The sequence below is a fragment of the Mobula birostris genome, chromosome 8 (genome assembly GCF_030028105.1).
Source record: "Mobula birostris isolate sMobBir1 chromosome 8, sMobBir1.hap1, whole genome shotgun sequence".
Taxonomy (NCBI): Eukaryota; Metazoa; Chordata; class Chondrichthyes; order Myliobatiformes; family Myliobatidae; genus Mobula; species Mobula birostris.
The window spans coordinates 87,044,439-87,060,608 of NC_092377.1; the positions used below are offsets into that span (position 1 = coordinate 87,044,439).

Below are 16,170 nucleotides of genomic sequence, written 5' to 3' on the forward strand. Positions count from 1 at the left end.
AAGGAAACTGTCTCAAAGAAGATGATGACATATTCTCAACAGATGGACTGAGCATTGTTCAGATCTTTACAACCATCAGACCCAAGGAGACCCCAGTGTACTCAAAAGTCAGGACTTGTCAAACAACAATGACTTTCCAATTCTGTGGGAAGAAGAAGTAGAAGTAGCCATAAGATTGCTGAAGAATGGGAAAGCTGTAGGAATAGACAACATCCTGGCTGAGCTGATCGAGAAGAGATAGTGATAGACATCCTCACCAACACTTGCAACAAAATTTGGCAGACCAAGGAATAGCCAACACCCTGGACAAAATCACTCATCATCACTCTCCCCAGGAAAGGCAACTTCCAGTAGTGCCAGAATTATAGAACTATGTTTTCTCAGCCATGCAAGCAAAATGTTGTTGAACAGCTAAAGATTAGGCATGCAAATAAAAGAAGACTGGGATGCCTTCGCAACAAATATCCACGCCACAGCTTGTTTACTTATGTATATTTATTTCTGGGAACAGCAATCCTTTCAGTTCACATTGCACTTAAGTATGAAGATTTCAGCTGAATTACAAATACCATTAAGCATTTGCAGACCAACACAGTGCCAGAATATAACAATGGACATATTCCAACTTTTAGTATAAATAAATGTCCTAAGGCATAACAATTTAAGTAGCGTTGCACAGAAGAAGGAGATATTAAGAGGGTTAGTCACAACATGCCTTCATAGACAAACATGGAGACTTAGTAAAATTTATGGCTGGTTTTCCACAAGTTAGATGGCTAAAGGCATGAGTTATATGCAAGAAGACAAAGTAGACAAGGGTGAACTATTCAATGTGTTTTTGTACAGCAAGTACTGTTCATGACAGATGGATAGATTTATATAAATTAAGAGAAGGAGGGGGGATATTTTGCTTGTGCAGGAAAGCAGTCCAGAGGTAAAGGATCAACTGTAAGTGGTGGGACAAGCACTAATGCTGAAAGGTCCACTCCTGCTCTCACTAGTTTTCAGGATAATCTTGGGAGTATGAAGTATTCAGACATGACAATTTCTAGAAGTAACAAGAGGCAGGAATATCAGGGCGATGAAGGCAGAGATAACCAGAGATCACAGCAATTTACACAAAACAGGAAGAACTGAAAACATGATATAAATGAGCTTAAGTTTGTGGCAGATGAGAAGTTAGTCAGAAAAACATTGCAAAAGTGAAGACTTAAAGGCGTAGACATTGTGGTGAGAGCTGCAGACAGATTTAGGTTTAACTGGTGGAAACTGCAGTCATTTAATGTTTGTTTAAGTCTAGCTCTAAGATGCTTCCAGGTCCACTATCCAGCTAATTATAACCATCACCAGATTTCCTTTCCACCTCAGTAATAGTCTGGTCTTGTAAATTACATTATCTGCAATCAATGCAACTCCACTAAAGCAAAAAAAAAAGTAATGTTTGATATATCAGATCAAGACCTTTCATCAGGACTGAGTGTACATAGAAGATAAGCAGTTAGTTAGTTATCTTTTGTCTATACTCAGTCTTGCTGCAGAGGCTTCACCCAAAATATCAACCATCAAATTGCCTTCATAGATCCCGCTTGACCTGCTGATGTTCCTCCAAAAGTTTACTGTTTTTTTGCTCTCGATTCGAGCATCTGGAGCCTCTTGTGTCTTCAACTGCTGTATTTCAGCTTAGACAAGAACAAAAGCACAAGGACAGAAGCAGGGATAGGCAGCTCAAGCCTATGCTGCCTTTCAATAATATCATTGCTGACACTATGCCTTATCCAAATTCCTGTCACAGGGAATTAGATCACCCATGGGCAATGAAATGCGCTTAAGACCAGCTCTGCCGTCCCCTGCTCAACCGACAAGCAACGCTAGGAAGAAACAATGAGAGTACGAAGGGAAAACAAACTCTACTATAGATGACAGCCTCAGTGTTCATCACCAAGAATGGCTCACAGCACCACCACTGGCCAAGTTCTGAGAGGCACTGCCACCAAACTGGGATATGAATTAATGAGATATAACCTTAGCTAACCTTGTCCTGCAATACCATTATCCATATTGACACTGGTAGTAGTGACCACCTCACAGTGTTTATCGAGGCAAGTTTCATCACCAGGCCAAGTCCATTCTCCATGAGTGGCACTACCACTAATATAAATGGGATATATTTAGAATACGCAAGATAGTTCAAGCTAGGAAAGAATGAAGTGACCATCAGCAACAGCAGAAATGTACAACACCACAACCTATGATCTCATGATCTGGTGTATTACTCGTTCCTCTCTCCAATATTCAGGCAGCAGAGTGACAAAACTAAAAGAACCAGTGGCTCATGACTCAGGAGACCCATGTTCAATCTGCCTTCAGGTGTTGTTGGTGTGGAGTTTGCACTTCTTCCCTGTAACCTCACTGGTTTTCTCTGGCCACTCTTGTGTCCTCCCTATGTCCTAAAGACAAGTGGGTCGGTAGGTTAATTGGCCACTGTAAAGTTTCCTGTTGTGTAAGTAAATTGGAAAATCTAGGAGGGAGAATTGAAGTTGTGGAGGGGGGGAGAGGGGCGGAATTTACTATAAAACAGGGGTTCCCAACCTGAGGTCCATGACTCAGTTAATGGTAGGGGTCAATGGTATAAAAAAGGATGGGAAACCTTGCCTTAAAAAGAACAGTTGATGGCTGGTATAGACCTGATGGGCCAAATGGGCTATTTCACTACTCTGCCTCTTTTAGCACCAAGTAGATGATTCCAGCATTACAGTGGCCAGTCATCAGCAATATAATTCACCTGAAGGTATCAAGAAGTTTGGAGCACTGGAGACATTAATGGACAGGGACAGACAACATCCAGCTAGAGCTCTGAAGAATCGTATTCACAACCCAGTTGAGTCTCCAGCCAAGTAATTACAAGCCTGCTTACTCTCAATCATCAGTGTGATGTAATCAAGTAATTTTTACTCACCAGTACCCTGCTCGACTGGCTCAGAATGGGGCTCCCAAATCTCATTACTGCCTTGGTCCAAACATTGACCAACCAACTTTAGGTACAATACTGAGTCATGTCATCTGCAGAAATTCTCTGTTGATTCAGCAATAGTTAGGGGTAGAAAGGAAGGACAGGAGGATGAATAAAGGGCTCTAGTGGAGGACTTTGTCGAATGGTGCAAGCTGAATCATCTGCAGCTCAACATCAGTAAGACAAAAGAGATGGTGATGGACTTTAGGAAGACTTAGCCTGCACTGCTCCCTGATACTTTTGATGGTAAGGACATGGATGTGGCGAGGACCTACAACTACCTGGGGGTGCACCTGGATAACAGAATTGAGTGAAGCACCAACACAGAGGCTGTGTACAAGGGTTAGAGTCACCTCTACTTCCTGAAGAGACTGAAGTCCTTTGGAGTATGCAGCCCTCTCCTTCACATGTTCTACCAGTCTGTTGTCACCAGTTCAATCTTCTATGTGGTGGCGTCCTGGGGCAATGGCACCAACAGGGGTGATGCCAACGAGCTCAATAAACTGATTAGAAAGGCTGATTCGGTTATAGGAGTCAAATTGGACACACTGGAGGCGGTGGTAGAACAAAAGACCCCAAGGAGAATCTTGGCAATTCTGGACAATTTTTCTCACCTGCTGCATGCCACCTTGGCTGAACAGAGGAGTACTTTCAGTAACAGACTAAGACAGCTGTGCTGCTCCAAAGATTGCTCTACAAGGTCATTCTTACCCTCGGCCAGGAATCAACCTACAGCCAGGGAAGTGATGATCCCCCCCCCACCCAACCTGTTAGACTATTTGAGGTAACTTATTTTTACTTTCTTACTTCTCTTCTACTATTTGTATATCTGTACACTGTAATGCTACTGTGACACTGTAATTTCCTCTGGGATCAATAAATTTCAGATGCAAGGTGACAGCAAGGAAGCACTTGCCAGAGTCTAGCATCAAGCGTTCTAGTTCAACTGAAGCCAACAGAAATCAACAGGATTCAGGGGCACTCCACTGACACATCACATGTGGCAACATAGCTTCTGTTCTTCAAGGCAGTATCACAGGGCTAACCACCTTCAGCTCCTTTATCAATGTCAGCCAATGAACACCTCCAAGTCAGGACAGAAACAAAGATAAACTATAAATAGGAGAAAACAACACAGGATTCTGCCAAGACTCAAACAATACAATGCTCGTTGGGTATCTCTCTGAGAGTAAAACTTGCAGGGGTTACAGTAGTAGTTGGGAGATTTCCCACCATTATCTTTCCCCCACTGCAAATCTGTCAATCTGAAAATATAGATTACACCATCAACCTCTACAATGTATGGGACACGTGTGTATGGATGACATTGGATATCAGCATTCAATGTACAGGTGACACCACTGTTGTGAAAATGCACTATGAACGAGTGCTTTGTAAATAATTAAGAGCTCAACTGGAAGACTAGGCATTTCCCATTGAGCAATGGACTGCTTAGCATTAAAAGGCCAGTCAGTCCTAATCCAAGACAGAGATTTGATTCATCCAGCTGTTCTCAGGTCATGCTGTTGCAAGTCTTTACATCCTTCATTCCCAAGAGGTCCGACCATTTCGCAACTTGATCAGTCAGTCAGTCACCCACCACTCTGAATAGCGGGGTGTCCTTTCAGAATGGAAAGGAGGAGGAATTTCTTTGGCCAGAGAGCGGTGAATCTGTGGAATTCATTGCCACAGGCAGCTGTGGAGGCCACGTCTTTATGTATAGTTAAGGCAAAAATTGATAGATTCTTGATTGGTCAGGGCATGAAGGGATACTGGGAAAAAGTAGGAGATTGGGGCTGAGAGGAAAAATGGATCAGTTGTAATGAAATGGCAGAGCAGACCCAATGGGCCAGCCCCTATATCTTATGGTCACTCTGCAGCAAATCTGCCCCATCATAGTGATGGAATGAAATGCAACGCTTCCACTTCTAATTCTGTCTAGGTATAGAAAATATACATCATTCCCATATGTACTGCATCATTCACTCACAACTTCCATCAAAAATGACACAGGTCCTAAAAGAGCGCAGATTCAATGTACAAAATAGTCCCTGCTGCTGCTCTACTGGCAACCAAAATTTCCCAATCCAAGACAGCTTTGGTTAATTCAGCTTCAGAAAATACTTCTGCTTTGATCAAGTGAAACAAATGAACCAAGTTTCATGCTCACAAAATGCAGCTGAATGAACCAAGCAATTCATGGTGTTTGCACAGCTGTAACGGGCAACCAGAAAGACAAATATGTAGATCCCGTGGGAAATGAGAAATGAAGTGGCAACCTTTTCCTCCCAACTTCATAACTGATGGGAGAGGAGGACAATAGATTTTGTTCAGAATGAAGAAATGAGAAATACATACCCCAACAAGCAGCTGCTGTCTTCATGACGTCAAGTTTTTAAAGAACTATTCATTCATTCATGGAATGCAAACATCCTTGGAAAGACGAGCATGTATTATTCAATCCTAGTTGCAGGAGAGTCATCACCTAGGCCTCAGTAAAGTATCTAACCAGATTCCTATTTATTTTCAATAGCATCACCATCGTTGACATCCTAATTTTGATGAAAGGACGACAGCCTGAAACTTTCAATGAATCTCTTTGCAGCTTACCAATAACCATAGACATAGCTAAATGTTCATTAAACTGCACCTTATTTTACAATATTGTGTGCAGTTCTGCTCACCCTAGGACACAGCAAGGAAATAATTAAACGAGAGAGGATGCAGAAAAGATTCAAAAGGATGCTGCCAGGACAGGAGTGTTAGAGTTATAAGGAGAGACAGAATAGGCTGGGAAGGTTTAACCTGGAGGTAAGAGGCTGATTGGTAATGTCATCAAGGGTCATAAAATCGAGAGGTGCAGAGATACTTATACTCAAGATGGCGCCAGCGTACAATGCTCCCTCGGTCGAAATCCTCCAGAACGCTCACGAAAATGTCTTTTTTTACTTCTCTTACATAGGTTTTTCACCTCAAATGTGTTCCTGGGATAGTCAGAGCCTGTGATTTACAGTTAGATCATTTGAGAGGCCCAGCACTTTGCTGTCTCTGAGAAGGTGCCGGGAATTGAGCGCGTACCCGGATGGTGTCAATGCGAAGAAACTTCGAGATGGAGAATGAGCCAATGTTCGCTTCTATCTCGCCAGTTAAAGTGCCCATTTATCACTGATTAAAGTGTCAAGGAAGATTGAGACAGCCAGGCAAATGCAGATGGTGACTGAGAATTCAGTGACAATTGCCGTCCTTTTGATTGCTGCCAAGGAGTGAGTGGCCCATCACTGTGGCAGGCAGGTAGGCCTCTCTGCCTCGCGATGTTCCTCTCTTTTGATGAATATCAGTGATATCGGAGGATAGCATCGTGGTTCTGCGTTTATGGTCTGTGGACTTCTATATTATGAGTTTTTTAAAAAAATAATCGTCCATTCCTTTTCCGTTTTGTTGTGCGCGGGGAGGGTGTTATTTGGAGGGGATCGATGTTCTGTTAGTTATTTGTGCATGGGAGGGGTTAATTTTTGGGGGTCAATTTCTTGCTCCATTTTGTGAGAGGAAGGTAGGTTTTGGGGGTTGATGATCAGGGTGCTATCCTTTTTTGTGCGGGGGGGTTGATGTTTCTCTCTGAATGACTATCATGTACTTTCATTGTTTCGTGGCTATTTGAAGAAGACAAATTTCAGAGTTGGATACATGCTTTGATTATAAATGAACCCTTGATCAGGTGAATGGTCAGTAATTTTCCCATGGTATGAAAGTCTAAAAACTAGAGGGCACAGGCTTAAGCTGAAATGGGAAAGATTCAAAAGGGTCAGTTTCTCCGGACAGAGGTGACCAGCATACGGTGTGAGCTAACAAATGAAGAACTTATCACTATACATTTTAAACTGTAGTAATTGCTACATTTACTATATACAGCAATTACTATGTTTAAAAGATATTTTGACAGGCTATCTCAGTAAATATATTTAAGACAAGGCTGGATAGATTTTTGCATCATAGTGGAATTAAGGGTTATGGGGAAAAGGCAGGGTAGGTAGAGGTGAGTCCATGGTCAGATCAGCCATGATCTTATTGAATGGCAGAGCAGGCTCAACAAGCTACTCCAGCTCATATTTCTTAGGTTTTTATGTAAAATCAGTCAGCTCTATCATTGACTCCTAGGAAGAAAAAACTCTTAAATCTCTCAGCTGCTCTTTGTGATGCACACTGAGGGACTTTTGCAGGTGAGGAATAAGGTGCTGATAATTGCCTTGCTGATGGACACTATCCTTTTCATGATTCAGGAGATAAAGGATAATGTCTTTTATTATTAATCCATTTTAAGGCAAGCAACACAGTTTATTCCGGTTAATTTGGTCAATGGTTAATCGGGGCAGCCGCTTATTTGGGACAACTCTTAAAATAGAAAATAGCCTGGATTCCCTTTGTTTATTTCAGACACTATGCTGCTTAGCTGGAACAGAAGACTATTGCTGAACGGGGTCTAACTACCATCAGTCACGTATGCTTGTGTGGCCATTAGACACTACGTTGTGCTTAGAGTGAATTGTTTTTAAATAGTATCAGCTATGTGTGTTTGTGTTCAAAAAGAAGTGATTTTTGTCACTGATAGTTGGCATAGAAATAAGCAGTAAGACAATTCAGAACTCTTTTGTTCACTGCTGTTTCAGCATTCAGGCTTTGGAGGTACCAGATTTGGCTGGGAATGAAAGTGAAACGATTGAGCAGTTTAGGAACAATGAGAGTGTGAAGGTATCGACAATCATCCTGAATGTTACAATGAAAATGAAGATTTGTAGGATGCAATCATCAAAAGCACTGTATGAAGGCGGTCCATTATCTGCTCTTGGTGATTCGTTCAATGACAGTCAATCAAAAGAATATGGCAGTGTACACTGAATGAATTCATAGTCATACTTTATTGATCCCGGGGGAAACTGGTTTTCGTTACAGTTGCACCATAAATAATAAATAGTAATAAAACCATAAATAATTAAATAGTAATATGTAAATTATGCCAGGAAATAAGTCCAGGACCAGCCTATTGGCTCAGGGTGTCTGACCCTCCAAGGGAGGAGTTGTAAAGTTTGATGGCCACAGGCAGGAATGACTTCCTATGACGCTCTGTGTTGCATCTCGGTGGAATGAGTCTCTGGTTGAACGTACTCCTGTGCGCACCCAGTACATTATGTAGTGGATGGGAGACATTGACCAAGATGGCATGCAACTTAGACAGCATCCTCTTTTCAGACACCACCGTCAGAGAGTCCAGTTCCATCCCCACAACACCACTGGCCTTATGAGTTTGTTGATTCTGTTGGTGTCTGCTACCCTCAGCCTGCTGCCCCAGCACACAACAGCAAGCATGATAGCACTGGCCACCACAGACTCGTAGAACATCCTCAGCATCGTCCGGCAGATGTTAAAGGACCTCTGTCTCCTCAGGAAATAGAGACGGCTCTGACCCTTCTTGTAGACAGCCTCAGTGTTCTTTGACCAGTCCAGTTTATTGTCAATTCGTATACCCCGGTATTTGTAATCCTCCACCATGTCCACACTGACCCCCTGGATGGAAACAGGGGTGACCGGTACCTTAGCTCTCCTCAGGTCTACCACCAGCTCCTTAGTCTTTTTCACATTAAGCTGCAGATAATTCTGCTCACACCATGTGACAAAGTTTCCTACCGTAGCCCTGTACTCAGCCTCATCTCCCTTGCTGATTCCTCCAGTAACTATAAGGAACTAGTACATGTAAGGGAGTTTCGATTTTTATGTTACTGCGGAGGCTAATTAAAATGGCGTCTTTGTTATGTTAATCTGGGGAATGCGGCTTTGTTGTGTTAAACACTGAGAAAGTTTGCGCTAACAGTTTGTTTTTGCTTTAGAGTCTGATAAGAGGGTGCTATTAACCAATTGGGATAGTTGTTATGGTTTTGGTGTATTTGAACATACTGTATGCGCGGAGTTTTGTGGCAGAAGGCGGGAGAGCGAGACAGAGGATGGACGAGTTGCTGTGAGTCCGCTAACGGGGTCGGACCCCGAGCGGGACGTTCGGCGAGGAGACGGAGACGGACTCGTGTGGAGCGTCTGGTCGACCACCATTGTTGGTCTCAGGCGGCCGGTCGAGGTGGTCCGAGGGGGTCGCAGGGTGAAGAGGAAGGTCCTTGAGCTCCAACAGTTTTTGTGCACGAAGAAATTGAACTTTGATAAGTGTGGCGCCTTTTATTTTCCTTTTATATTTTATTCTCTTTTAATTATATAGTTCCAGTAATATCTATAAACTGTAAATCATTTAATTGCATCTGGTGTATTGTCTGTTATTTGGGCGGGGTGGGGTACCTCACACAGCATCCACACAAACGAATTATCCAGTTTGGCAGGGCCAAGGCTGTTTCCCTAGACGACAGCGAGCCGAGCGACCCTGAGGGTGGCCGGGGGGGGGCTACATACAGTTAGAAACATTGACAGCGTTCTAATTTGTTCTGTATTTCATTTGAAGGCATAATTTGTTACTCAGTTAAATGGTAGTTTGTCTCTTTTTATATATCTTTTTAACTATTTCCATGAAACTTTGGCTAATTGGAGCAGCCGCTTAATTGGGCCAAAATATACTGGTCCCAATGAACCAGAATCCACTGTAACTCAATTTGTTATTTAGTGACATTGCTCGAGTGCCTTTATTCTTTTCTCCAGTAAACCACCATTCCTAATGTCTTTTAAAACTTCCACAATAGATTAATCTTAAAACAGCTTAAGTGGTTGTCAAAATGCATGTGTAACTGGTTTTGGGCTGAGCTGTGCTTAAAATTCCACAAATGTTTTGAGTTGTGCTTCAGTAGATCTGGCATGACTGCAGCAGTATTACTGGTATGAAGAAGGGGAATTTATATCTGCAGGGTTGTGTCAGGATACGACAGCGCAGTTCGGCCTATGGCATTGTCCTAACCTTTTTATCTACTCCAAGATCAATTTAACCCTTCTCTCCCACATAGCCCTCCATTTTTCTTTCATTCATGTGCCTTTTTAAAGAGTCTCTTAAATGGCCCTAATGTGTCTGCCTCTACCACCACATTGCATTCCATGCACCTATCAATCTCTATGTAATAAAATCTATCTCTGACATCCTCCCCACTCAATACTTTATTACAATTACCTTAAAATTATGCCCTCTCATATTAGCCATTACTGCACTGGAGAAAAAATAGTGCTGGCTTCTCACTATCTATACCTCATAACTTATCTCGTTGCTATCATTTGAATTGAGTACGATGTGGGACAGGAGGCAGTGGATGAGTGCCAAGGGCAGGAACGCCAGGTAAGATCTTTTGATTCCAAACAATTACTTTATTGATCATTACAGAATCTCTCAGGTGCTTCCCACCCACTCCCTCCCTCTGCCTCCCCTCTTCCCATTCTCAGACCACAATACAGGCCCATATCAGAATAGGATTTATCATCCCTGACAATGGCATTGCTTACAGGATCTCAGGAACTCAAAAGCTTCTCCACTACAACAAGGTGACCATCCTCAGAGAAGAATCAATTTATTCACCTCTCATCTTCCTTCTCTCCAAAGGCTTGGCTCAGTCAACCTTTCCTCATAAAACATGCTCTCTAATTCAGGCAGCATTCTGGTAAATCTTCTCTGCACCCTCTCAAAGTTTCCACATCCTTCCTATAATTAGGCAACCAGAACTGAACACAATACTCCGTGTGGACTAACCAGAGTAAAACCCAATTTATACTTCTGTGTCAAATGTACACCGTAGGTACCACGTACCCTACACCGTACCCTACTCCGTAGGGTGATGCGCACCTCCCCAAAAATGTAACTCATGCGTCGTGGCAACAACAGTGATTGGTCCACTTGGTAGCATCGCATTTCCTCCTACGCATTTTCAGTTGCTGTTCTCTGCCGTGTCTGTACACTGATGCGAAATGGTTGGAGACGATGAACCAAGTCATCAAATCTACCTGCCGACATCCAAAGATATCTGAAATGCATTTCCTCGTCCATGTCTCTCACTCAACACAGTGGCATAGAAACCCCACCGCCAACTAGCGTTTTGGCGGTGAATTGCAGAGCAACGCAGACACAACTACGCACGCTCACTACGGTGTACAGCTACACAAAAGTATAAATCAGGCCTACAGCGTAGGCTATAGCATAGCCTGCACGCACAAGTATAAATCAGCCTTAAAGCTGTAATGTTGCCTCAAGGAATGAACCAGATTCCGACTCGTTGAATGCTTCACTGAAATCCACATGCACTGCACCCATCAGCTTTACCTTCATGAATTTGTTTTGTCACTTCCTCAGAAAATTCAATCAGGCTGGTGAGACATGGCCTGCCTCTCACAAAGCCTTGCAGACTATCTCTGAACTGACTATGCTTCTCGAAATGATCATACGTCCTGAATCTAAGAATCCTCTTCAAAAGTTCATTTATCTACAATTCCCAGGATTATTCCTGTTTTCTTTCTTGAAGAAAGGTTAAAAATCACAGTCCAAAATAATTCTGGTCAGGACAGCTATAGTGCCTATAAAAAGTATCCACACCCCTCCCCAAGAATTTTTCATGTTTTATTGTTTTACAACATTGGATCACAGTGGATTTAATTTGGCTTTTTTGACACTGATTAACAGAAAGAGACTCTTTTGTGTCGAAGTGAAAACAGATCTCTACAAAGTAATCTAAATTAATTGCAAATATAAAACAAAATAATTGTTTGCATAAGTATTCACCACCTTTAATATGACACAACAAATCATCGCTGGTGCAACCAATTGGTTTTAGAAGTCACAATTAGTTAAATGGAGATTACCTGTGTGCAGTCAAGGAGTTTCAATTGAGTGTAGTAAAAATACATGAGTATCTGGAAGGTCTAACTACTGGTGAGTCAGTATCCTAGCAAAATCTACCCACAATGAAGACAAAAGAACACTCCAAGGAATAAAAAGCACAAGTCGGGAGATGGATATAAAAACATTTCCAAGTCACTGAATATCCCTTGGACTACAGTTAAGTCAATCAAGAAATGGAAAGAATATGGCACAGCTGTAAATCTGCCTGGAGCAGGCCATCCTCAAAACCTGAGTAACTGTGCAAGTGGACTAGTGAGGGAGGCCACCAAGAGATCTATGACAACTCTAAAGGAGTCACAAGTTTCAGTAACTGAGATGGGAGAGTGGCAAAGAGAAAGCTACTATTGGGGGGAATAAAAACTTACAAAATCTTGGCTAGGGTTTGCCAGAAGGGAAGTGTGAGACTCTGAAGTCAACTGGAATAAGGTTCTATGGTCTGATGAAATGAAAATTGATCCCTTTACCCATCAGACTAAATGCTATATTTGGCATAAGCCAAACACTGCACATCATCCAAAACACACGATCTCTACCATGAAGCATGGTGGTGTCTGCATCAAGTTGTGGGGATGCTTCTCTGCAGCAAGCCCTGAAGGCTTGTGAAGGGACAGGGTAAAATAAATACAGAAAAATTACAGGGAAACCCTACAGGAAAACCTGATGCAGTCTGCAAGAGAACTGTGACTTGGATAAGGTTTGTTTTCCAGCAAGACAATGACCCCAAACATAAAGCCAAAGCCACAAAGGAATGGCTTAAAAACAACATAGTTAATGTCCTGGAATGGCCAAGTCAGAGTCCAGACCTCAATCCAATTGAGAATTTGTGGCTGGACTTGAAAAGGACTGTTCATTCATGATCACCATGTAATCTGACAAGAGCTTGAGCAGTTTTACAAAGAAAGAATGGGGAAAAATTGCAGTGTCCAGATGTGCAAAGCTGATAGAGATCTATCCACACAGACTGAAGGCTGTGATTTCTGCCAAAAGTGCACTTATTAAATACTGACTTGAAGTGAGTGACTGAGTATGCGATTAATTATTTTGTTTAAAAATTGTAATAACTAATTTGTAAATTTATTTTTGCTTTGACATGACAGTCTTTTCTGTTGAGCAGTGTCAAAAGAGCCAAATTAAATCCACTATAATTCAATATTGTAAAACAATAAAACATGATAACTTCTGGGGAGGTGGGGGTGAATCCTTTTACAGGCACTGCATTCCACAAATCTGACATGTAATTTTATTTTGTTATGAGTGGCAAATAAATGGTAATTAGTCTATTTCCTGAGAAGAAATTTCAAAAGCGAGGGGGCAGTTGAAAATGCTGCAGCTTAAAGGAGATGCGTTGAGCAACAACGTATTTTTAGATACAGAGTGGTAGGTGAGTGAAATGAGCCACCACGGATAGAGGTGACTAGTAGTATCCAAGAGGCATTTAGACAGACTTGAGGGGAATGGAGGGACATGGATCATATGCATAAAACACAGAACAGGAATAGGCCCTTCGGCCCACAATGTTGTGCTGAACCAAATAAATTAGAAATCAAATGGCCAACTAAACTAATCCCTTACAATGTCCATATCCCTCCAATTTCCTTGCATTCACCTGCCTATCTGAACATCCCTTAAATATCCCCAATTTTTCTGCCTCTCTAACTACCTCAGGCATCCACCATTCACTGTGTAAAACTACTGCCTCTCGTGACCCCTTTAAAATTACCCCCTCCCCACATTAAATGCACGCCCTCTGGTATGAGGCATTTCAACTTTGGGGAAAATGTTACTGCCCATCTACCCTATCTATGTCGCTCATAAACTTATAAATCTCTATCAGATCTCTCCCTCAGCCTCTAAAGAGAACACAAACCAACCTCTAATTACAGCACATACACCCTAATCCAGGCAGCATTCTGGTAAACCTCTCTGCACCCTCTCCAAACCCTTGACTTCCTTCCCCTACAGGGGTGACCAGAACTGCATGCAACACTCCAGATGCAGCCTAACTTGAGTTTTATAAAGTTGCAACATAACTTCTTGACTTTTGAACTCATGCCTTGACTAATAAAGGCAAAGCATATCATACGCCTTCTTAACCACCCTATTAACCTGTATAGCCACGTTCAAGGCGTTATGAACTTGGATCCCAAGATCCTCCTGCTCATCTACTGTCTCTTTACGATTGGCCAAAGTGCAACATTTCACATTTGGCCAGGTTAAACTCCGTCTGTCATTTCCCCGTCCATATCTGCAACTGGTCTATATTCTGCTGTATTCTTTGCCAGTCTTCTGCATTATCAACAACATACCAATCTTTGTGTCATTTGGAAACTTACTAACCTACCCATCTACATTTTCATCCAGGTCACTTATGTACATCAAAAACAGCAGAGGTCCCAGTACAGAATCCTGTGAAATACCACTAATCATAGTGCTCCAACCAGAATAAGTCCCTTTGACCACCAATACTGTGTCTTTAATAGGCAAGACAGTTCTGAATCCAAATGCCCATCACCATTGATCCCATGCATCTTAATCTTTTGGATAAGCATCCCATGAGGACCCTTTCAAATGCCTTATTAAAATCTGCAGCTTTACCTGCTTCAATCACCCTTGTCATCTCGTCTAAAAACTCCAAGTTAACAAGATACGACTTGCCCTGCACAAAGTCATGCTGGCTTTCCCTAATTAGGCCATGGTTTTCCAAATGCTCATAAATCATATCCGTAAGAATTCTCTCTGGTAATTTTCCTGGCACTGATATAGGACTCAGCGATCCATAGTTTCCAGGGTTATCCCTGGTTCTCTCCCTGAACAATAGAACATTAGCTACTCACCAGCCCTCTGGGATGTTGCCTGTGGCTAGAAAGGACACAAAGATATTGATCAAAACCAGAGCAATCCTCACTTCCCTCTCAATAACTCCTGGTATATCCCATTAGGCCCTGGGGACTTACCCATCTTAATGCTCTTTAAGAGACCCAAAACCACCACCTCCTCTATCTTAATACCTGCTAGCATATTAGTACTCTTAGTACTAATCTCCCTATCCTTCATGTCCTTCTCCTTGGTAAATAATGATGCAAAGCACTCATTAAGGCCCTCACCCATGTACTTTGCATCCAAGCAAATGCTCCTCTCTTTATCCTTTAGTCTCACCCTCTCCCTAGATGTTTTCTTGCTCCTGATGTATGTATAAAATTGCCTTGGGATTATCTTTAATCCTGTTTGCCAATGACTTTTCATAACCCTTCCTGGCTTTACTAATTTCCTTGAGTTCTTTTCTGGCTTCTTTATAATCCTCCAGGGCTCTGTTTGATTCTAGTTTTCTAAGCTTTACATACTTTTTCTTGATGAAATTTGTCACGTCTCTCAACATCCAAGGTTCTCTTACCTTGCCATCCTTGTCCTTCCTTCTGACTGGAACATACCTGTCCTGTACTCTGTGTAGTTGGTCGTTACACACCTTGCACACGTCACTGCTATTGCTCTGCCTGACTTTACTCTTCCCTGCTGAGTCTCAGAGCTGGGCCAGAGTATCACTGGCTTGGCTGCTGCTGCTGTGTCCTGATAGTTCATCCCTCCCAGAAATGTCCAAAGGGGTGTACTTGCTGCAGAGGCATGAAGCCTGTTGAGCAAAATCTGATCACTCTACAACTGGCCTCTTCACACAATTGCTGCTCCCACTTGCACTTCCCTTCTTTTTATTGAGTCAATTAAAACTCACTCCCAACAAAACCGTCTTTTCAAATGGCTCCTGCTCTGCAACGATACTGCTTTCTCATTTTTTAATTCAAAGGATGACCATGCTGTGCATGGTTAGTTTCATTTGGCATCATGGTCGACAGGCACTGCAGACTGAAGGGCCTGTTCCTGTTCTATGGAAAGGCCAAACAATTAGCACATTCACTTAGAATTAATAATGAAAATTTAATCCCTTTCATGGTTGCTCATTTTTAAAGAAACATTGCAGAAATTACCACTAATTTATGTCTTTTGTGGATAAGTGTATTTCAAATAATAATTTAACATTATCAACAGTAATTGACCTATTAATATTTTAATAACCTGAATTACTTGTCCTAAAATATTCTTATGGAAGATTAAAATCTCTCCGGCTACAGGGAGTGTGTGGACTGAAATAATCTTTATTTGGGTTTTGAATTTTCTCAGAAGTCAAGGACTATTTTTGTCAGAGAAGTAGTTGGTTTCCTGCCCCATCCACCATCTCCAGTACTCTCAACCACCCTCCAAATTGGATTTATTCACACTTGTCTTTGACCTTGTGATTCTTCTTCAAATT

General features: G+C 42.0%; 1 protein-coding gene across 4 annotated transcripts in view; it reads right to left on the reverse strand.

Moving 5' to 3' along the window:
- Window positions 1–16,170, reverse strand: part of LOC140201452 (ras and Rab interactor 2-like) — a 170,968-nt gene that overhangs the window by 137,630 nt on the left and 17,168 nt on the right. The window lies entirely within an intron of this gene.